Genomic DNA, 23,356 nt, shown 5'->3' with positions numbered 1-23,356 from the left:
TTCAACATCCAAAAGGACCTCACTTCCATAAAACAAATCTCACCGACTCATCAGAGTTAAATCTAGAGGTCTCTATTCCTCGAAGATTACAACCTGCGGAAACTAAACTTATTCTAATACGAACTTAGAAGACAACTCTACCGTCCTACTGACATACACGCTGTCTAGACCCCATACTAAGACATACCCAATGATTATACCAGTACCGAAGAGTATATGATGGGGATCCGCTGCAGACGGGCCATCACTCGGGGAGTACTGATTATCACCAAATATGTACCTTACGCTCTGATACCAAACTGTCACGCCCCGAATTTTGAATAATCAATTCAAAATCCGAAACATGAATTAATACAACTCACATAAATACAACCTGAATTTTTTTCTCAAAACAACCACACCTCACATCGCTCGATATTACATAAACCAAATCTCAAATTTGTTTATTACAGCACACTCTCACCAAATTATATTGTAAGGCTCAAATGAGCATAACTCACCTCACAATTACAATTGCTGTAAAACTAAAACAAATTCTCTAACCCGCACGATCACCGTCCTGATTCTCCTGACCTGCAGGATTACCCGCTACACCGTTTGAATAGTGTACCGGGATTGCAACAATACAAACCCGGTAAGCTTTTTGCAAAGCTCGTATGAGTAAATGAAAGGATTGCACGATTTAAAGTAACACAATCAACTCAAGCACATTTTAATTTTGTTTTGCATAAGAATTGAAGTGTACAACATCACTTCAAGCATCAATCAACTCACATCTCATCATGACTACTCAATAATAAACAACTTATTACTCAATATATACTCACAGGCTTATGATTTATTTATATAAATCATCCCATGCAGTATATTATACTTACAGGCTTATGATTAATTATATTAATCACCCCATTCAGTATATCATACTTACAGGCTTATGATTAATTATATTAATCACCCCATTCAGTATGTCATGTCATACCCAAGGGCATATGATAACTCGTTTATCCCCCAAGCAGTATGACGGCAGACAGACTAGAGCTCTAACTGTATCGTAAAGTGTCACCTGGGCCAAGGTTCACCTTACGAATGACTGCTTTTCTCAATTCACTCGACTCCTCATTTAATTCATCTCAACGACTCAACTATCGCACTTTACTCAATTACCCATTATCATAGACAACACAACATCTAAGATAAATCACATATTCCAAGGGTAATGCTCAAAATATAACTCAGTAAATCACACCATCCAATATATATTCCACGTAAATATATATATACGTAGTCACCCACACAAGAGTGACCACTAATACCAACTATAGTTCACATGCAATAAAATCTAGAAATTCATTTTTATAGTTTAAATACATTTTACTTACCTATGGACCGTAGTCGATCAAGTCCATATAATTTAAAACAAATATTTATTTTAGTAAAACAATTTCCACAATTTCTCAATTAAATAAAATCACCGAATTTCGGTTCGTGAATGAACCATGTGCGATTTACTCACCTCGATATTCCCGCTGCGTCTTCAATTCAACACAATACACACCGAAATCGCTCACCCAAGGAAGACCGTCAATCACCTAATCACACATGACCTTAACTTAGCCAATAACTCAAAAACATATTCAAACGACAATCCAACGGTCGGATCGAAATTAAATGATGATCCAACGGTCGGATCCTCACGGATCGCCCTTAGGATCACCCTCCAAAAATCATCACGAAGATCCAACGGTCGGATCTCCCTGAATCGTCCTTACTAACATCTTCACAAATTTATACGAAAATCCAACGGACGGATTCTCACGAATCGCCTCCCTAATCACTGTTTTGCATTTATACGAAGATCCAACGGTCGGATCTTCGCCCATGACCACACAAAGCCACTGGGACAGTCATAAGATCATCGTATCAAAACTACAAGTCCATCTGACGGTCCTAACTTCACATATCACCAATCTAACGATCGAAATCGATCGAAACTTAAAAATTCATAACTTCATCATACGATATCCAAAAATTATGAATTATATATGCAAACGATCGTATCGACACGTAGAACACAAAAATGGACAGAAACTGTCCTTGGGGTGTCCGGAGGTCGCCGGAAACCACCATCACAGTGGCGGCACCGCCACCCATCCAAAGTCAAAATTAGACAAAACTCCCAACATCAAAGTCCTTCAACTCAACTCCAATTTCACTTTTCATAACTACACCAAAGTCAGATTATAAGCCAAAAAGTAGAATTTTACCTCGCAAGTTTTGAAACCCGAAGAACCCTAGTTTCCCAATCTTCAAAATTCGATCACCCCGGATCAAATCACTGCAAGCCTTCTTGGGGATAGCTTCTACTTCCTCTGGGCTAGAAAAGCCCTCAAAGAACTCGAGCTATAGTGGCCGGAGCTGGGAGAACCAAGGTGGCGAAGGAAGACGATTTCCAGCTCGGCTGTGCGGCTTCTCGGTCTTCTAGCGGCCACCACGATGGTTATCTCAAGTCGATGTCTTCTGGAAAGTTGTAGAAAACTTCACGGTGAGAAAAATTGCTTTTGGAATCAGGTCGATCGGAGGCCTGTAGAGGAAGATATGGCCAGACAAAGTAGAGCCCAGAAAAAGTGGGGAAGAGCGATTTCGTCTCCGACGAGGCTCTCTTCTCGACCTTGTAGAGCCTCATACAGCTCGTATTTCACTTCGATTTCTTCTATAAACTCGTAAAGGGGGTCGAGACCAGAAAAACCCACTTTGTTTCACATCAATCGGTGGCCGGATGAGGAAGAACGAAGGTGACGAAGGGAGGGGGTCGCGGCTGGGCTCGGGAGAGAAATGGGGAGAAATTTCTGGAGTTCCAGAAATTCTGTCCTCATTTGCAATATTCGGATTTTTTTTTCATATTTATAGAAAATCCCAATTTTCAAATATTCGTAACTTATTCATACGAACTCCGAATATTACGTTCCATATGTCCACGAACTCGTATCGACGCGCTCTACAACTTTCATGAAGGAAGTTTTCCCAATTTCCCAATGTATAAAAAGTCAACTCCTTTGACCCCCCTAAAACGTTCAGTTTTCAAAATAAAATCGTTCGAACTAATTCCACACTCCTCTAAGCTTCGTACTCGTGTCCACGACCACGAAATCATTTCCAAAACGTCATCGGAAATTAACTTGAATTTTTCGGGTATTACATGTAGAGTCCTCCAAACTTAGAGTTTGTTGAGAAGAAAAACGATCGACCAGATACATCATTGTTTCGATCTAATCCAACCCCTCTTGGAATCGATTTTCTTGGAAGCGACTACGCTCTGAAATTCCTAATTTCTTGGAAGCGACTACGCTTAGAAATTTTATTTGTTTTCGTAGTAGCCTTTTTCGCTCCGAAACTAACCCTAATTTCTTGTTCTTTTTCAGGATGAGTAACCTGAACAAATTGGACTTTGCTCCATTGGGAACAACTGGCTCTGAATATCACAGGTGGGTTCGTGATATCCGCCAGCATCTCAAGGCCGATGGAATCCTGGATACGATTCTCGAGCCTAGCCAGGACGTGCTAACTGTTGAGCAAGCTCAAGCTTTGGAAGCAAATATAGCAGCCTTAGAGGCAAATAAGGCGAAAACCATCATCCTAATGACTCGTCATATGGATGATTCGCTCCAGTACGAGTGTATGAATGAAGAAGACCCTAGAAGGCTGTGGGTCTCACTCGAAGAAAGATTTGGCAACGTCCTTGACTCCCTGCTTCCTGACTGTACATACATGTACATTTGCAAGCATAATTAGCTATAATGGGTCACGCTCATTGTACCGCCAAAGGTACTAATTCCAACCAAAGGAATGACATACAGATACACCGCCAGGCGGGCTACAACCTCAGCGTCAGATCACCCCCAGATCACCCCCAGATCACCGCCGACGCGCCGCCACGGGCCGCGCCAAAATAGCATCAGTAGCTCCCAGAGATGGGGACTGAAGCACATCAGTCCCACATCGAAAACAAAGAGAAGATCAACCTCTTCCTCACCTATAAAAGGTTCTCTCCTCTCTCCTCATTAATTACGCATTCAATACTTACCTACTGTTACTTTGTCAACATAAATACATTGACTAACTTAGGCATCGGAGAGTTGAAGACCGCCCAACGCGGTCTCCCTCTGACGCCCTTTGTATTTTACTTGACAGGTAGCGGAGACTTTGAGAACGTCACAAGTATCGATCCGCCCACCGGATCAGCGTTAACAAAGGTTCAGCTACCGCCGGACTTTTAGACATTAACATTGGCGCTGTCTGTGGGAATCCTTGAACAAAAGGTCATCCCACCACATCCACCATGACTAACGGTAGCTGGGGAAATGCTGAAGAGCAGGCAGACCATTCCGCCATCCCCCAACCCTCCGACGCAGCGGTAGGCGTTAACCGCGCACTATTCACAACTCCGGCGGTGGGGCAAATCCAAGCAGCAGCCGCCCGCCGGGCCAAGATCTCGTCACTATGTAGGAGATAGCACTGGCGGATCTTCATAAGGAAAACAGGGAACGTGAGGAGGAGCGCAAGGAAAAGGCTGAGGCCCAAAGACAGGTGGCTACGCTCATGGCACGTTTCGAGGAACTAAAGAGGACGTTGGAGGCCACCGCCCGCCCAGCACAGAGCGAGCAGTCACGTAGCACCAGGCGTAGTCGACCCGGCACTGGCACATTGGTACCGGGGCCCGTCATACAGATGCAGGTACCGCTGGACCCACCTGAATTGTTGGGAATGGGACCACCGCCCATCCCCCAACTAATGATAGAGCAGGAGGCGGAGTCACTACCGCATACCAACCGCTCGGAAGCTAGGGCAAGGACTGAAGGCAATCCGCCTGCACCAAGGCGCAGGCAGGTCCAGCGGAGTACTCAGGCCGATTCCGCCGGCGATGCAACCGCCCAGATATTGGAAAGGATGCACCAGCTGGAGCAAAGGTTGATCCGGGCGGAGTCAGGCGCCCCAGCGCCAACTCAGAATCCACTTTTCGCTTCCAGACCTGGGCCATTCACCGCTGCGATTCTGCAAGCTATCAGACCAGCGTCTGCAAAAACCCCAAAGATGTCGCATTACGGCGGAATGTCTGATCCCTTCGTCCACATGGACACCTTCAAGAAGGTCACCAACAATAAGGGATTCGACGACGCCACCTTGTGCCACTTGTTCAGCGAAACGTTGGATGGCGAGGCAATGAACTGGTTCTTTGAATATCCGCCGGGGTCTGTCAGCTCATTCCATGCACTATCACACGCTTTCCTCTCCCGGTTCATCCTATTGTCCGCCGGGCATCACAACACAAGTCAGCTGTTCAACGTCAAACAAGGGGAGGACGAATCACTGAAGGCCTTCGTCACAAGGTGGCGAGCGGCAGCGTCTCAGTGCCGTGACCTAGACAAAACAATGGCATCGGCGGCCTTCAAGCAGGGACTTCTCAAGGGGCCATTCCTCTATCACCTCAACTACAATCACCCAAATGCGGCGTACGACCACATCATGAGTGAGGCGGTCATCCACGCCCAGGCAGAATTCATTACATATGGAGAAACCCCACCGCCACCAGCAACTCCAACAAAATCATCACGGCCGTCCCCCAGTCATCAGGAAACCGCTAACAAGACCCCTTCAACACCGCCAGCTGACAAGAAGAGGGAGTGGCAGCATGGCCACCACCAGAACAAGCGGCAGAAGGACCAGAATTACAACAAGGGCAACCGCCCAACCCATGGGGATAACCGCCACAAGCAGGAAGAGTCCTCGCAGCGGTATGCAGTGTTCACGGTCCTCACGGCCTCGTATGAAGACATCTACAATCAGTGCAAGGATCAGATCCCACCGCCACCCCCTCCAAAGTACCCAAAGACGGGCAAGCCCAGGAACACTGGCAAGTGGTGCAAATACCACGAGGGCAGCGGCCACAATACCAACAGCTGCAATGCTCTCAAAAAGGCCATTGAGACCTTGTACCGTGACGGCAAGCTGGAACAGTTCAAGGTGCGCCAACCGCCGCCTGTGATCGCCAACGTTGAGACCTTGGGCCGCATCAACACCATCGATGGCGGCGCTCCAATCACCAGCATGTCTCACAGGGCAAGAAAGCGCTATGCACGCGCCAATCACCCAAAGGAGGTCTGCAACATCCGCTACGAGAGATCCGCCAAGCTCCCGAAATCAGGTTGGGAACCTATTACCTTCTCGGAGGAGGAGGAGCGCGGAGTGCATCTACTGCATGACGACCCATTCTTGGTCGACGCCATTCTTGGCAAATTCTCAATAGGGAGAATCTTGGTGGACAGTGGGTCCGCTGTCAATGTCATCTTCAACGGCTGCTACAACCACCTCAAGCGGAACAAGAAACTACTCCAGGATCACGAGCCACTGCTCAGCTTTTCCGGCGACGTCTCACAACCGCTGGGGTCGGATTACATGCGACTGGTTATTGGCACTAGTCCATGCATGGCGGATGTACATACGGAATTCATTATTGATGATTGTTTCAGTTCGTACAACGCCATCATTGGACGACCAGCGCTTAACAAGCTCAAGTGCATCATCGCCGGATACATGCTTCTCATGAAATTCCCCACACCCAACGGCACGGGCTGTGTGAGAGGAAGTCAACAGTTGGCTCGAGAGTGCTATTCAACAACTATAGAACGGTCAGCGCGCCGCCATGAAATCCTGATGGTGGGTAATCAGGCACCGCCACCAAACATCTTTAAGGATCCTAGAGAGGAGGAGAAGAAGTATGTAAAGAAGGAACCGGTCAACCCGGAGACGTCGTTGAAGGTCATCTGCATCTCGGACGAGCACCCTGAGCGGACGGTCCGCATTGGCGCCCAGCTAGACCCAGAGGTAGCGGCGGAGCTCACTCAGTTCCTGTGTGATAACGCCGCCGTCTTTGCCTGGTCCTATGTTGACATGCCAGGTATCTCCCCTGAAATTATAACTCACAAGCTGAACATCAAACCTTCTTTTTATCCCATCAAGCAGAAGCGGAGGGCTTTTGATGAGGAAAAGTACCACGCAATAGAAGAGGAAGTTGCCAAGCTCCAGGGCATTGGATTCATCCGCCAAGTCATCTATCCCCAGTGGATCTCCAATTTGGTAATGGTCAAGAAGCCCAGCGGCAAGTGGCGGATGTGTGTCGACTTCAAAAATCTTAACAAGGCATGCCCAAAGGATAGTTTCCCGCTACCTCGTATCGATCAGCTAGTCGATGCAACCGCCGGACATGAGCTCCTCAGCATGATGGACGCTTTCTCCGGATATAATCAGATCAAGATGCATCCCGGCGACCAGTAATGCACCACCTTCACCACCGACAAAGGCCTCTACTGCTACAATGTCATGCCTTTCGGTCTGAAGAACGCCGGTGCAACTTATCAGCGGTTGATGAACGCCATGTTCGCTGAACATCTGGGAAAAATCATCGAGGTCTACGTGGACGACATGCTAGGTAAGAGTATAAAGGCCAGCGGACATGTGGCAAACCTCAAAATCATAGTAACCATTCTCCTGGCCTATGGTATGCGCCTCAACCCAGAAAAATGTTTCTTTGGGGTCACCGCCAGCAAATTTCTGGGTTACATCGTCAGCGAGCGGGGCATCAAGGCTAACCCAGACAAGGTGCAGGCCATCCTTGACCTGGCGGACCCTGAGTATAAGGTGCACGTCCAATGCCTCCAGGGCAAGTTAACCGCCCTATCTCGATTCATCTCCAGACTGACTGATAAGTGCGCCCCATTCTTCAAACTCCTCAAAACAACTCACAAGAAGGTCATCAACTGGAACCCAGAATGTCAGGCGGCGTTCCAGGGCCTGAAGGAGTACCTAGCGGCAGTCCCTCTCCTTTCTGTCCCTGTGCAAGGAGAGACACTGTTCATCTACCTAGCGGTCTCGGTATCGGCGGTAAGCTGCGCCATTGTCCGGCGGGAAGGCCAAGACGAACTCCCAGTGTTCTACGCCGGCAGGGGCATGAACGGAGCAGAAACAAGGTATCCTCCCTTGGAGCAACTAGCCCTCGCACTCATCGTTGCCGCCAGACGCCTCCGCCAATATTTCCAGGCTCACCCATCCATGTGTTAACTAATAAACCGCTGAGGCAAGTGATGCAGAACCCTGAACACTCAGGGCGCCTCAGCAAGTGGGCCATTGAGCTCAGCGAGTTCGACATAGACTACAAGCCAAGAACCGCCATAAAAGGCCAGGCAGTGGCGGACTTCATCGCTGAACTCATCGAGCGTCAGCCGGAACCCGGTACCGAGACAGAGCCCGGAACAGAAATGATAACCGCTGAGGAAGCAACTCCCCACACTCGGATTGGAACCTGTATGTGGACGGCTCCGCCAGTGCCAAGGCCAGCGGCGCCGGAGTCATCTTAACAGGACCCGGGGGACTGAACGCGGAGTACGCGTTGAAATTCAACTTCAAGGCTTCAAACAACATGACGGAGTACGAGGCACTCATCGCCGGCCTGCTCCTCGCCATTGACTCAGGGGCTAACAACGTCAACATATTCAGCGACTCTCAATTAGTCGTTAACCAGGTCAACGACAGCTTCCAGGCCAAGGACCAACAGTTAGCGGCATATTTGGGGTACGTCAAAACGTTGCTCAAAAAGTTCAAATTTCACACCATCACACAAATCCCCAGGGAAAAGAACGCTAAGGCTGATTCACTGGCGAGACTGGCAACCGCCCAACCACATCAAAGTCCAGCGGACACAAGAGTAGAGAGCCTTGACAGGCCGAGTATCACAAAGACCCTAGCGGAGATCTTCAGCATTGAGGTCAGTCCCAGCTGGATGGACGAGATCATTGCATACAAGCGCAACGGCACATTGCCAGAGGATAAGGTCCAGGCAAGACAGCTCAAGCGGAGAGCAACCCGCTACAACATCCAGAATGGCAAGCTTTACCGCCAAGGATTCACCCATCCCAACCTCCGCTGCCTAACCCCAGAGGAGGGAAAGGTCGTCCTAGCGGAAATCCATGACGGAGAATGTGGAAACCACTCAGGCGCCAGATCCTTGGCCAACCGCACAATGCGGCAAGGCTACTTCTGGCCCACACTTGGTGATGACGCCCGGCGGATTTCGAGGTCTTGCCACAAATGCCAACAGTTTGCAGATCTCCCACATGCACCGGCAGAGCCGCTGTCAATTATCATCGGCCCATGGATTCACTCCACGTGGGGCCTCGATTTGATGGGAAAATTCCAAACCGCCAAGGGCCAGTTCAAGTACATCATTGTTGCCATCGACTATAACAGCAAGTAGATAGAGGCGGAGCCACTGACGGAAATAACTACCGCCAAGGTAATTCACTTCCTCTGGAAGAACATCTACTGCCGTTATGGCGTCCCACATACAATCATTACAGACAACGGCACGCAGTTCAACAACAAGGAACTCATATCTTTCACCGCCAACCTTGGCACCAAGATGAGTTTTGCGTCTGTCGCTCATCCCCAAACCAACGGCTAAGTCGAGGCAGCAAACAAGATAATCAAGAAACTGTTAAAAAAGAAACTCGACGCCGCCAAGGGTTTGTGGGCGGAGAAACTTTCAGAGGTTCTGTGGGCCATCCGGACAACTCCAACTTCCGCCACCGGCGAAACGCCTTTCTGTATGATGTTCGGATCAGAGGCTGTCCTTCCTATTGAGGTCACTCAGCCCACCGCTAGGGTCGAAGGCTACTGCCCAGAGACCAACAGCGACGGCATCAACTTGGACAGGGACCTCCTGGAAGAAAAACGACAAAAGGCCCACTTGCACAACTTACAAAACAAGTAGCGGGTATCGCGTTTCTACAACGCCAGAGTCAAGGCCCGGAACCTCCAATTAGGGGACTGGGTAATGAAGGAAGTCATTCCGCCACCAACGAAACTCCGCCCAACTTGGGAAGGTCCATACAAAATTGTGGAAGTCGTTAGCCCAGGCACCTTCTACTTAATGGACAAGGATGGCGTCATGTCGACCCACCCTTGGAATACCGAACACCTTCGGTATTACTACAAATAGTCATGCCGCTACCCAGGAGCATCTTGACTTAGCTAAATTTTTGTTCAATATTTAGCTAAGGGAAGCTACCCAACGGGTACTACCCCACTTTTGTACACGCTGATCAGTCAGCTATCAATGAAACGAGGAATTATTCAAACCATTGTTCCCAAGTCCAGCACCGAGGGCAACTGGCAACGCCAGCAATCGTTAGCGAACCTCGTCCGCTACATGGTGCACTTGGACCAATCTTAATTCCTTTAATGTTTCATTGATTAACAAAAGAAAAATTTAAGTCAAAACTCTAGCGGTACAGGCATATCATCACAAACACAACTTCGAAAATTTCATTCCATTTCAAAATATTTGTTACAAATTTATAATGCCTCAGCGGCTACAAAAAAAAAAAAAAAGAATCTGTTGAGGTCCCAACTGGCTTCAAGGGTTGCCCTCGGCATCTTCTGCTTCAGCAGGCGGCGGCACGATCGCTCGACTCGTTTGATCGGACCCTCGGGCTGTCGGACTGGGGGTCTCTATGGTGCCGTCCGCCCGGGTGTGCGCCGCCAGGAATCCAGCACGCGACACCTCAGACGGGGTGGGATTGGGGGTCTGCTGGGACCCTTCCGTCGGATGTACGCCGCTTTCTCCACTGCCGGAGCGGGCGCCTCCCGCTGGGGCAGACACGACATCTTTCTCCGGCGGGGCACTCTTGGCCGGCGCGCATCGGGCTGTGACGCTTTGATGAAGTCGATGGCGCCCTTCTGCTTCAGCATGTCTATGTTTGCTAGGGCCCCAGCCTTCGCTGACTCGGTCATCGCCTTCGCATATTCCGCCGACTGCTTGAATGCTTCAACGGCGGCGGCCGCAGCAGTATCCCCTTCAGCCCTCAGGCGGGCAACCTGGCCTTCCAACCGCTTCAGCTCCGTCACCCTGGCGGCGGACTCCCGCTGCACGATTATGAGTTTCTTATCCTTAGCGGCTACCCGCTCCTGCAGCAGCGCGACGTCCTACTCCAACTTGGAGACGCGTTCATTCCTCTCCAAGTCCCACTCGATGGCCACTTGAAGCTTACCGCGGGCGTCGGTGAAGTCACATTCCGCCTTGGCCAGCCGCCTTTCTGTCTCCGCCAGCTTCTCCCTCACCTCCGCCAGCTCCCTCTGGAGGCTCTGAATCTCCTCCCTCAGCTCCCCTTCGACCAGAGGCTGCTTTGACGCTGCCACGAACATGTCATGCAGCCCCGCCGATATTTGACCAAACGCCGAGCTGTAGGGCGACTGATCAATGGCCGTTGGGCGCGAAATCCCCGCTAGGCCGCTGAACCCTAGCCGTTCGCAGAGATGGAAGAGGAACTCCCGCTCACCATCCGTCATAAACTCCGCGTAGGCGGCGAATGAGTCCAAGTCACTGGCGGCGGGCGCCTCCCCTTCCACCACAGCAGCTTTAAGCGAGGCTTGACGTGCCTTCTTCTGCTGCCGGCCCCCGATAATCTCCACATCCCCCCCTCTTCCTCGTCGGGGGAGTCTATCGTCCGGCGCTTCCTCTCAAGCACCCTTGTGTTCCCGCCAGCTGCCCTCGTCACCTTCAGTGGCGGTTCCTCCCTTGGGGCGGTGACAGTCCCTACCGGCTGCACCGGTCTTTCTTTCTGGGAACCACGCCTGTTGGCGGGTACCCTTTCCTTTGGAGCAGCCGCGGTTGCAGACCCCTTCTTCCAGCCAGCCACTTGGGCCCCCGCCTGAACGACAGGCAGGTGAGAGTGGAGCGGCGTCGGTAACGCCACCGGAACCTCGGAAGGGCTCAGCGCCAGCGTCTCGGGGTTCACCACAGTTTGCTGGGCCGCCAGCCCTTCGGCGTACATGGTCTCCAGGAAGTTGTTGATCTCGGCGCGGTCCATGGCCTTTTCGAAGGCGTCGCGGCTCGACTTATTACCTGGCGGAGTTTCTAAAAAAAAAAAATAAATAAATAAATAAAAATGTCAGTCAGTCTGGGACACTTGGATCTAAGGAGCAGGGTGGCGGATATTTCTTACCAACGGCGCGAGTTAGCTGTTGGCCAACCAGTAACTCCCAACCGGTCAGAAGTCGAAAATCCAGCAGGTTGCGATTCCGCTAGCAACCTCTGATCCGTGCTACGTGACACTCTTCTTCGCGCGTTAGAGTATACCGCAGTCCCGCTGCACAAACACGAATGGATTAGTAAAAGTACATCTGCAAAATACAAGCACCCGCCAGCTACGTTCAGCGGAAACTGGTTACCAACCTCGGATAGGTTGGAACTCCGACTTAATCCTAAACGTTGGCCCTTCCTCGTTCGCCCCAGCCTGATACTCCCACCCCTCTGTGGCGACTCAGAAGGTCCCCCGCCAGTAGGACATTGAATCCCTTAGATTCTCGATCAGCTTGGGCGCTCCCTGGCGGCGGCTCAGGTTCACTTGCCCTCTGCAACCCTGGCGCTTCACGTAGACCAGCTCGTAGAAGTGAAGCACTTCCGCCACAGTAGGCCCCTCGCACCCTGACAACCGCCACAGTGAGTTCATCGCCAGCATCAACCGCCACATGTTGGGGCAGATCTGACCAAAGGCAAGGCCAAACTCGCACACCAGGATTTGGAGATTTGGCACCAGCGGGAGTGTCACTCCTTGGCGGAATATCGCCTCATGCACGGCCGCAAATCCCTCTGGGAGAATCGACGCCTTCTCATCTACCGTCGGCGGGCGCAGCTTCACCGAGCCCGGCAACCGGAACGTCTTCTTCATTCGAGTGACGGCGGCGGCATTCATCCGCCCTCCTGCCTCGTCAACGGCGATGCCATCCTGGAGGAACCACGCTGACTCAGCATTCTCCCCCGCTGTTTCTTCTTCCCCAGCAGAGCCGCTGGCAGCGCTATTACTCACCAAACGCTCGTCGCGCCTAGCTTTGGCAGCAGCGGCCTCACCCGCCCTAGAGCTCTCTGGACGTGGACCACGACCCATCGCTACTTCCCAAGGTATGGTCTGTAGCGGCTCAACCTCTAGCGGTTTTGGCAGTGAGGTTCCTGCATGGGCAGACGGACGCAACGAGTCAATAAATATCCTATCCGTCGCGCTAAACGACACGTCAGACCCGGAATCCTCACTGCTCGAAATCTCTATGATGTTAGCCATCCCAAACCCTAAAACCCACACCAGTTAGCACAAACACAGATCTAGCCTATTCTTACATCAGTTATAACCAAGAACATCAAGAACAATTTACCCAGAAAATGCCAAAATAAGAACAAGCACACTCAACCCAGATTCGACCATCTAGCAAATCCCAAAACGTCAACTCTCTGCCAACCACCATAACCCAACCCCCCCCCCCCCCCCCAAAATCTCACTTCACACCTCAGAACACGCCAAAGAACAGAAACCCTCCTAAACCCAAAAACAACAAAACCCAGAAAATAGCAGATTCAATGAAACAGGGAAAAGGGAATCCAGGTACCAACCTCGGTGGTGAAGCCTACGATACGATGGAGCGCGGATTCTTAAAGGTGCGAGATCGTCGTTTCTTCGGGAACGATATCTCCAAGCTCCGGCAACCTCTTTCTTCGGTCTCGGACGAACAGAGCGAGAGGACGACGACTGTGAGTTTGAAGATTTTACCAAAGTGTCAAATCTCGCTGAGTTTCCCCCCCCCCCCTTTTTATGTCAACATCAGCGCATTCTCAACCGTCCGCTAAAAAACGACATCACACACCAGCCGTACACGTGTCGCGGATCTCCACTTACTCTCCGGATTAACCGAGGCGTCGCCTCGGTTACGAAATCCATAATTACTATCATTAATGGCGAGAAGACGGCCAGGCTTAGGAGACAAGCCTCCGCACGCTAACCCGCTACGGGTTGGACACGTGTCAACCACCACCAGACGAAGCGTCTGGTGGAAGTAACCACCTGGGATGATTTCACCAACCGTCAGAAGTCTCCGCTGAGCGAAGACTTCTCCCTTATCATCTTCCAAGTGACGAAGTCTCCGCTGAGCGAAACCCCGCCAGCGGAACTTCTCCCTCTTCATCTTCCAAGAGACGAAGTCTCCGCTGAGCGAAACCCCGCCAGCGGAACTTCCTCCTTGTCCCCGTCCAAGAGACAAAGTCTCCGTTGAGCGAAACCCCGCCAGCAGAACTTTTCCCTTGTCATCTTCCAAGAGACGAAGTCTCCACTGAGCGAAACCCCGCCAGCGGAACTTCTCCCTTATCCCCTTCCAAGAGACGAAGTCTCCGCTGAGCGAAACCCCGCCAGCAGAACTTCTCCCTTGTCATCTTCCAAGAGACGAAGTCTCCGCTGAGCGAAACCCCGCCAGCAGAACTTCTCCCTTGTCATCTTCCAAGAGACAAAGTATCCGCTGAGCGAAACACCGCCAGCGAAACTTCTCCATTGCCATCCTGCAAGCGGGGCATCTTCCGCTACATACCTCTAGCGGAACCCCTAATCGTCTTGCAAGCTGCGTACTTTGTTCAGCGCAGTATCGCTCAATAAAATACCGCCAGGCACGTCTACTGGACGCTGCTTCCTACTGCAATCAGCGGCGGATCCCGAGGCCACGCCTCACTCTGACAACGACCGCCACGCGGCGTTACGGTCAGACAGTCCCTACGGGACACGGGGACTTGTGTCAACAGTCTACGACGGCCCTGATCATGCACGTTGACCCCCGTCACTTGGGTGCTAAAGATTGGGCTCGCTACCCAACACCCTCTGCTCCGCGCAGCTTCCCCTCAACAAACAATTTGCAGACCATCCGGAGGTCTATCTTAGCCGGGGAGTGGGGGACTCCCTGGGGGGCCTAGCAGGGGCCCACCCGAAAGGGTATAAAGCGTTTGCTCAGTAAAATCCATGGTTGACAACGCACTGACGCTAATTATGCTCTTGCAAGTCTAGCGGAAGAAAACGCTTCAAACCGCCGAACAAATCCCCAACCAAGATTGCCCTCCTTGACTGGGGACTTAGGGGACTTGTACATACATGTACATTTGCAAGCATAATTAGCTAAAATGGGCCACGCTCATTGTACCGCCAAAGGTACTAATTCCAACCAAAGGAATGACATACAGATACACCACCAGGCGGGCTACAACCTCAGCGTCAGATCACCCCCAGATCACCGCCGACGCGCCGCCACGCGCCGAGCCAAAATAGCATCAGTAGCTCCCAGAGCTGGGGACTGAAGCACATCAGTCCCACATCGAAAACAAAGAGAAGATCAACCTCTTCCTCACCTATAAAATGTTCTCTCCTCTCTCCTCATTAATTACGCATTCAATACTTACCTACTGTTACTTTGTCAACATAAATACATTGACTAACTTAGGCATCAGAGAGTTGAAGACCGCCCAACGCGGTCTCCCTCTGACGCCCTTTGTATTTTACTTGACAGGTAGCGGAGACTTTGAGAACGTCACAAGTATCGATCCGCCCACCGGATCAGCGTTAACAAAGGTTCAGCTACCGCCGGACTTTTAGACATTAACACTGACCTAGATGTGAGATGGCATAGCGTCCGCTTCTGTGATTTCAAGTCAGTTCTTGACTACAACTCGGAAGCACTTCGCATTAAATCCTTAATGGAATTTTGTGGTAAATAGAACACACATGCGATGTTGATTGAGAAGACTCTCTCTACCTTCCCCGTCTTTACATTGATGGTTGTTAAGAACTATCGAATCGATATTGCTGCAGAACGGATCACAAGGTTTCATGAGCTCATTGGAGCTATGAATGTCGCTGAAAAGCATGAAAACATCCTTGTGAAGAACTATAATTCGAGATCCGTGGAAATAGAGCATATTTCGGAATCCAATTATAGTCGCGCCCCTAAGAGAAGGAGCCAAGAGCGAAACCCTAATCTTAGGGATACTTCTGGACGTTCTGGTCCATATAATCGCTCTACTTGGGAAGGTAACCGCCAAAATAGGCGAACACGGAACCGAAGAGGTAAACGTGGAAAGAGAGAGGGAGGCAACGCCTCTGGCCATGTTGGTGGCTCCACCAACACTAAGAGCCATCTAAATGACACTTTCAAAGCGCCTCAATCAATGGAGTTTGAGCAAAGAGATGTATGTTCTCGATGTGGAGTGTCTGATCATTGGGCACACATTTGTAGAGCTCGTGAAGAAATTGTCACCGCCTACAAAGCATATTGTGAAGCAAGAGAAGCTCACTATATGGAACAAGAAGATCAAGAAGATGATCTAGAGTGAAGGGTTGAAGACTAAAAATCTGGCTGGGATCAATAGATCGCCAATTCTGTTTAAGTCTTTATTTTTTCAAGAGATGTAATAGGCAATTGCCATATATTTTTGTAGTAAATGCCAATGGTTTAGTTTTTCTTCAAAGTAGGCTCACTCAAAGTAAGTGTGATGTCTAGGAAGGTTCTGAGATTAGTGGTACTTAAGCGAGCCTTGCTCCACCGACATCTCTCTACTCACCTGGTCACATTTATGTTGGAATTACCGAAAGAAGTTAGATGACTACTATTGTTTTGCATTAGCTATCATTTTGGATTAGATTTTGTTTAGTCAAAAAGACAATGATGTAACTTCGTTGGCTTATGAATAAAATTTCGAGTTCTTTTCAATATGACTCCATTTTGATTCTAAGCACATGACTTTTGTGACTACTATGGCTGGGCCATTAGTATTAATTCAAGGACATGGAATAGCCCAAGTTCCACTTGCCAAATGGCACCTTAATTACTGTCACAGAAACTCTCTATGCTCCTAGGGCCAATCGCACCTATGAATAGCCAACAGATTCCATGCGAAAACGCATGTAGAGAACGGAAATGAGTTCCTTTGCAATACCTCTAATGATTGTGAACAAAGGCGCATCTTAGAGAAGTTTATGTGTCTCTCTAGTGGATTCTATGTCACTATTCAAGCTATTAATCCAATAAAGTTGTGAGAGAAGATCTCTTGGATTTAGACACATATTGGCTTTGTCACGACAGGATAGATCATCCTAGTCATGATATGATGATCCGTCTACTAAAGACTTCACATGAACATCATTTCTTTCGAGCGAAACGAAGCATGAATCAAAAGTTGATTCCTGGACTAAGTGTGACCGACTCAGCTGCCTAGGGCACCGCCTCCGTCCACCACCAGCCTAGGGCTGGTGCAGTCCCAATCCATGACGCCATGGATGGCGTCCATCATGGTGATGGCGCCCTAGGTGATGCTGCAATCACCAACTTGCTTCAAATAGCGTTTCAGACACTCAGGCTCAACAAAAATTCTCATTGGTTGCTTCTAAAGCCTCTCGCTCATTTTACAAAGCCAGTTCCTTAGGGACATTAGGACTGAGACCGTCCTATGCAAAGGATATGAAAATACTCATTATGTTCTTACATAGAATCCATGCAGTCCCAATCCATGACGCCATGGATGGCGTCCATCATGGTGATGGCGCCCTAGGTGATGCTGCAATCACCAACTTGCTTCAAATAGCGTTTTAGACACTCAGGCTCAACCAAAATTCTCATTGGTTGCTTCTAAAGCCTCTCGCTCATTTTACAAAGCCAGTTCCTTAGGGACATTAGGACTGAGACCGTCCTATGCAAAGGATATGAAAATACTCATTATGTTCTTACATAGAATCCATGAGGATTCTATGGACTGATTCAACCAACTTGCGGACGTTTAAAATATCTCATGATATCGGTTGATACGCATACACGCTGGTCACGTGTTTTGCCATTGTCCACTTATAATGCTGCTTATGCTACACTCCTAGCAAATATCATATGACAACGGGCTCACTCCCCGGATCATCCTCTTCCGTAAATTGGACTTGACAATGCTAGAGAGTTTACATCGAAAACTTTCGATGGTTATTGCATTGGGACTAATGTTGGACATTATATTCCCATAAACACACCCAATTGGTCTCGCGGAAACGACTACGATGGTAGTCCGGACATTGGGAATGCGCCCTAATTTCCTTATATCCGCTTGGGGTGATGCAATATCGCATGCAGCTATGCTAATTCGTCTACGATCCACCGCCACTCAACCTACCTCTGCGTTACAGCTAGTGACTGGGTACAAGTATCGTACTTATGCATATTTGAGTGTGCTATTTATGTGTCAATTGCGCCGCCACAGCGCTCTATGATGGGTCCTCACAAACGAATGGGCAACTACGTTGGATTTGAGACTCCAACAATCGTCCGCCACTTCATGCCCTTGCTAGGCGATCTCCATACCGCTAGATTTGCGGATGTCACTTTGATGAGACAGTCTTCCCATCGTTAGGGGGAGATAAGAACACAGATGTTCAGCAGGAACGACAGGAATTGTCGTGGTCTGTCCCCACTATGTCTCATCTCGATCCCTACTAAAGTGACGAGATCACACAAATATGCTGCAAACATGCCTGCAAGGAAGGACGTCCCTACGAGAGGACGTAGCGCCACCATACATGAAGGTAGGCATGGCGCTAACGCCAATTAGAGTGACACTCTGGCGTTACAAGTCATGGCCCCAGCTAGGATGCATGGGAGACCAGTGGGTTCGAAGGATGCTTTGGCACAACCCAATCCTTGGATCATCGACACTCAAAATCCGTCTCATGAGAATCTTTTGGGTTATGGTCATCGTTGGGGGACGCCTCAACGTTAGAACCTATTCCTGAGAATATAGAGCTCTATGAAAATTACACTAGTGTACATGAGACGTGGGATAGAAACTCCATCATAATTGATGATGTAGTTGCGCATGAGTTTGTTGAGTCCGATGATATCGAACCACGCTCCGTTGATGAATGAATGCCAACGTAGAGAAATTTGTCCTAAATGGAAAGATGCGATCCAGATTAAGTTGGATTCTCTAACGAAGAGAAAGATTTTCGAGCCAGTAATGCCAACACCTCCTAACATAAAACCTATTGACTAATGGGTCTTCGTTAGAAAACGTGATGAGAAAAAGAAATGGCAATCTCGCCTTATGGTGCAAGGCTTCTCACAAAACGCCCTGAAATCGACTACGATGAGACATATTCTCTCGTAATGGATGTCATTGCACTCCACTACCTTGTCAGTTTGGTAGTTTCCGAATAACTGAACATGCAGCTTACAAATGTGGTCATTACGTATCTCTATGGGGATCTAGATACGGAATATACATGAAGGTTCATGGTGAACTTCATTTACCCATGTTAAGAGGCTCTAGACCACGGAGCGCGTTTACAATAAGATTGAAACGCTCACTATAGTGACTACTTGATTGGGAAGGGATATGCCCACGCGTTTCTATAACAAGTTTCGGATTCTATCGCGGTTCATGTTGGACATGATCTTCATTGGAAGTCCTTAAAGAGTTAAGGGAAACCGCTGAACATTTGAAATCCGAGTTTAAGATGAAGGATTTTGGGAAAACACGATTATGTCTCGGTTTGGAACTCGAGCATCGTGTCGATAGATGCTTAGGAATTTTGACAAGGTCAAACCTTCAAGCACCCCCATGATCATCCATAGTCTTGATCCTGAAAAGGATCCTCTTCGTCGAAAGGATGATGACGAAGATGTGCTAGAGGCAGAAGTGCCTTACTTAGTACAATAGGCGCATTATTGTACTTATCCCAATGCACAAGACCGGACATCTCATATGTTGTGAACTTGTTAGCTAAGGTATAGCTGTGCGCCAACACGATGTCATTGGATTGGTGTAAAAGATATCTTTCGGACTTGAGATGTACGATTGATATGGGCATGCTTTATCCCTACAGAGAGATGATGGATTCGGACCCATCACACACCAGGAACGCCGCCAACACTGGCATGCGTCCCCTCTCCCCATCCCAAAACGAAGTTAGCGTTTTGGAAGGTTTTGCTGATGCTGGGTATCTCTCTGACCCACACAAAGGTTATTCCCAAACTGGTTAAGTGTTTACCATGGCTAAAGACTGCGATATCTTGAAGGTCTACAGAATAGACCCTAGTCGCTATATCTTCGGACCATGCAGAGACTATTGCTCTTCGCGAAAAGATTCGTGAATGTATATGGATTGGATCCATAATTACGCATGTTCGAATAATTGTGGTTTGAAGTCTACCATAGATGAGCCTACGAGCATTTAGGATAATGCAGCTTGTTTTGAACAAATGAAGCAAGGCTACATCAAAGCGACAACACCAAGCTTAATCAGCAACAACAGACTCTCCTCAAGATCAAAATGAACTAGGTTCGATCTGAGGACAGTGTGGAAGACTTGCTCACTAAGTCATTGCCTAAATTCCACTTTCGAGAAACATGTTGGTAGCATCGTTTGCGGAAGTTATCTGAACTCCCATGACCGTAGTCATCAGGGGGAGATGCAGACATCATGGGGAGATGTCTACATGTATGGTCTCGAAACGTGAAGGGTGTGTTGTGCTCTTTTTCCCCTTCGACCGAGGTTATTTTTTGTCCCACTGGGTTTTTGTTACTCGGCAAGGTTTTTAATGAGGCAACGAGAGAAGCACCACGTTTGGGCGACACACGGGGGAGTGTTCAAATAAATCCAGAATATGTGTCTGGCTCAAACTCTAGGTTACTCGACCTAGTGGTAATAGGGTTAAATTAGAAGGATCTAGATTCCTATTCAATGTACGATTACTTTCCTTGTATGATTGAGATTCTATGCATTGTAATCCTCTATATAAAGAGGCCCCTATTATCAATGAGAATACACAGCAAATTCCTCTTAATTTCAGTTTCTCTACAACAGTCTGCAGATTTTAGTTTATTTTGGCTGATGCAATTCGATACAATTGGTAATAATGGGCGAAAATGTCCATTTACCCAAAATTAAGCTACTTTTACTCCATTTACCCCAACATCTTATAAGATTGCCCACTTAGAGCATCTTTAGCAGACTCTCTATTGTGGCTCCTTAGCTATTTTGGAGAGCATGTTTAGATTTTTATCTATTTTAACAGCTACACCAGACTCCTAAGTGGCTCTCTATTATAACTTTTAGCTATCTCGCTCCTAAATATAGAGAGCGGGATGAGGCTCTCTATAATTTAAAACTTTCCTTTTAAGTTATTTTATGTAATTTATAAATACATTTAAACTATTTAATATTCATTCAAAAAATAATATAAATTCAAAACTGGCTAAAATAGAGAGCATTGATGCAGACGTAATTCTAAAGTGGCTAGCTAAAATGACTTTTTAGCTACTTTAACTAAAATTTGACTCAAAAATGGCTAGCATTGCTAAAGATGCTCTTACCCAACAAATTACATATTTTTTAAGCTAATACCCAATTAATTTTTTTTATTGTTTTTTGTTTATTTTTGGGACAATTTTGCCCTCTCTTCCTTTGTCACATATAGAGAGAGTGGAAGAGGGAAAAGACTTTTCGCTGGACTCCGGTCACTGGTCGCTGGACTTCGCCGGAGTTCTTCAAAAAGATTGTCGGAGACTTTTATTGCCCCCCCCCCCCTCCTAATAAAATTCGAAAAACTTTTATTGCTTTTATGGGGGGGGGGGCAATAAAAGTTTATTTGGTTTTATTGAGGGGCCAATAAAAGTTTATTGGGGGAAAATGGACTAATCTCCCTAAAATTAGACAAATAAAACTTTGATTGAGGAAGAAGATGAGGAGATTACATCAATTCAAAACCTTTTATTGGGGAGCAATAAAAGCTAATTGGGTTTTATTGAGAGGTACTAAAAGTTTATTGGGGACAAGTAAAAGTGGGAGAGAGAGTGTGGGGTCACTAGAGATTTTGCCATAATTTTACTAAAGGTCGCGGGACTTTAATTTCAGAACCTCGCCGGTCGTCGGAGGTCACCGGAGAGATCGCTGGAGGTCCACGTATGAGAAGGTTGTCAGAGATCTCATAAAAAAATTTAGGAGGTCTATTGACCCTCAATAAAAGCTGTTATAGCCCTCCAATAAAAGCTAATAATTTTTTTTTTTTTTGAGTAGAAGGAGGTCAGCCATTTTTATTCAATATGGAAAAAGCAATATTACACAGTGACCCGCCCCTGTGGGGCCGTCAGAAAGAGACACTGCTAAACGCAATATCACTCCACCTATTGAGTGAAGCTCAGGGGGGAGTAAACTAATAAGAAACTGACAATAAAATTTTTCCCCAGAATCCATCAGTAGACTCGCTGACAACCTCAGACCAATAATCCCTGCAGTTCCTCGCGGGCATTGATCCTAATAAAAAATTAGGTATCGAGACGCAAATCGTCCTGGATCCCAAATCTTTATAGAAAATCCACCATGATCCCAAATCCGGATCCAGAACAAAGGGAGCCCACATATTGCAGCCCTAGTCAGCCCAATTGGGCCCAAGCCCAAATCTGGAAAGCATCGCAAAGCCCAAATGTAATTGGGTTTTGCCCGTGCAGCCAACCTAGCAGAGTATGTGATCTTGCCGCTGCCGAACCAACCCGCCACCAAGCCTCCAGCAGTCCAGCACCGCGAAACCAGTGAAACATCCCTGACTCCCATACCAACAGACGACCCATATGGAGAGATGCGATGATAGCAAACACCTCGGGAAGCCACATATTCTTCGAAGAAGTAAGACTCCGGCGGACCTGCAGCTTCCCCACAACTCCAGCCACCTTGCTTCTTCTCCACAGCCTAGTCCATTTGAATGCGCCCTCGCCGCCATCCATGGAGGACGGACTCCAGCCAAACCCGATCCAATCCCGGCTTGGTCGAAACCATGAAACGCCCTGAATCCCAAATCTTCCAACAACCAGCAACCACCAGTTCAGTTTGCATTGAGAAGGAGAGAAAGCCCTCGATCTAGACTTAAAGTAGAAAACAAGGAGGATGGACTGAAAAGTACTCAATAGCTGCGACCCCAGGGGAAGGGCCGGAATTTTTCTCCATCGGAGATGGAGGCAGGTACAGAGGCGCTTAGCCATGGCCGGCGCTCTCAAGCTAATAAAATTTTTATTGGGGAGCAATAAAACTTTTATTAGCAATAAAAATTTATTGGAGGGCAATAAAACCAATAAAATTTGGGCATTAGGAAAAGAGACTAATCTCCCCAAAATTAGATAAATAAAATTTTAATTGAGGAAGAAGATGAGGAGATTACATTTTTATTGCCCCCTAATAAAATGTTTATTGCCTCCCAATAAAAGTTTTATTGGTGGTCAATAACATATCTGTTGAAGGAATATCGATTTAGTGTGCCTTATCAAACTAGGAGTAGCAATAGGAGAGAAGGTTCTAGATTTCCCAATCCTACACGGATTGGTATTCCTTGTAACATTAGAACTAGTACTTTGTAATCCCTATATATAGGGCTCCTATTCTCAATAATAATACACATCTCTCTCTACAATTCTCTCTCG

The 23,356-nt window shown here is 48.0% G+C and overlaps 1 long non-coding RNA gene across 1 annotated transcript; it reads right to left on the bottom strand.

Moving 5' to 3' along the window:
- LOC133741216 (uncharacterized) lies at positions 1 to 2,627 on the bottom strand. The gene is made up of 3 exons (XR_009861689.1): positions 2,265 to 2,627; positions 1,514 to 1,589; positions 1 to 588 (listed from the first exon to the last, which is right to left on the bottom strand). It is a non-coding gene; the product is annotated as an uncharacterized LOC133741216 (long non-coding RNA).
- Positions 2,628 to 23,356: the final 20,729 nt, after the last annotated feature.

Source organism: Rosa rugosa, chromosome 3 (assembly GCF_958449725.1).
Source record: "Rosa rugosa chromosome 3, drRosRugo1.1, whole genome shotgun sequence".
In the NCBI taxonomy this organism is placed as follows: Eukaryota; Viridiplantae; Streptophyta; class Magnoliopsida; order Rosales; family Rosaceae; genus Rosa; species Rosa rugosa.
Note: the sequence above shows the minus strand (reverse complement) of the source record. Positions and strands in the feature narration are given on the sequence as shown.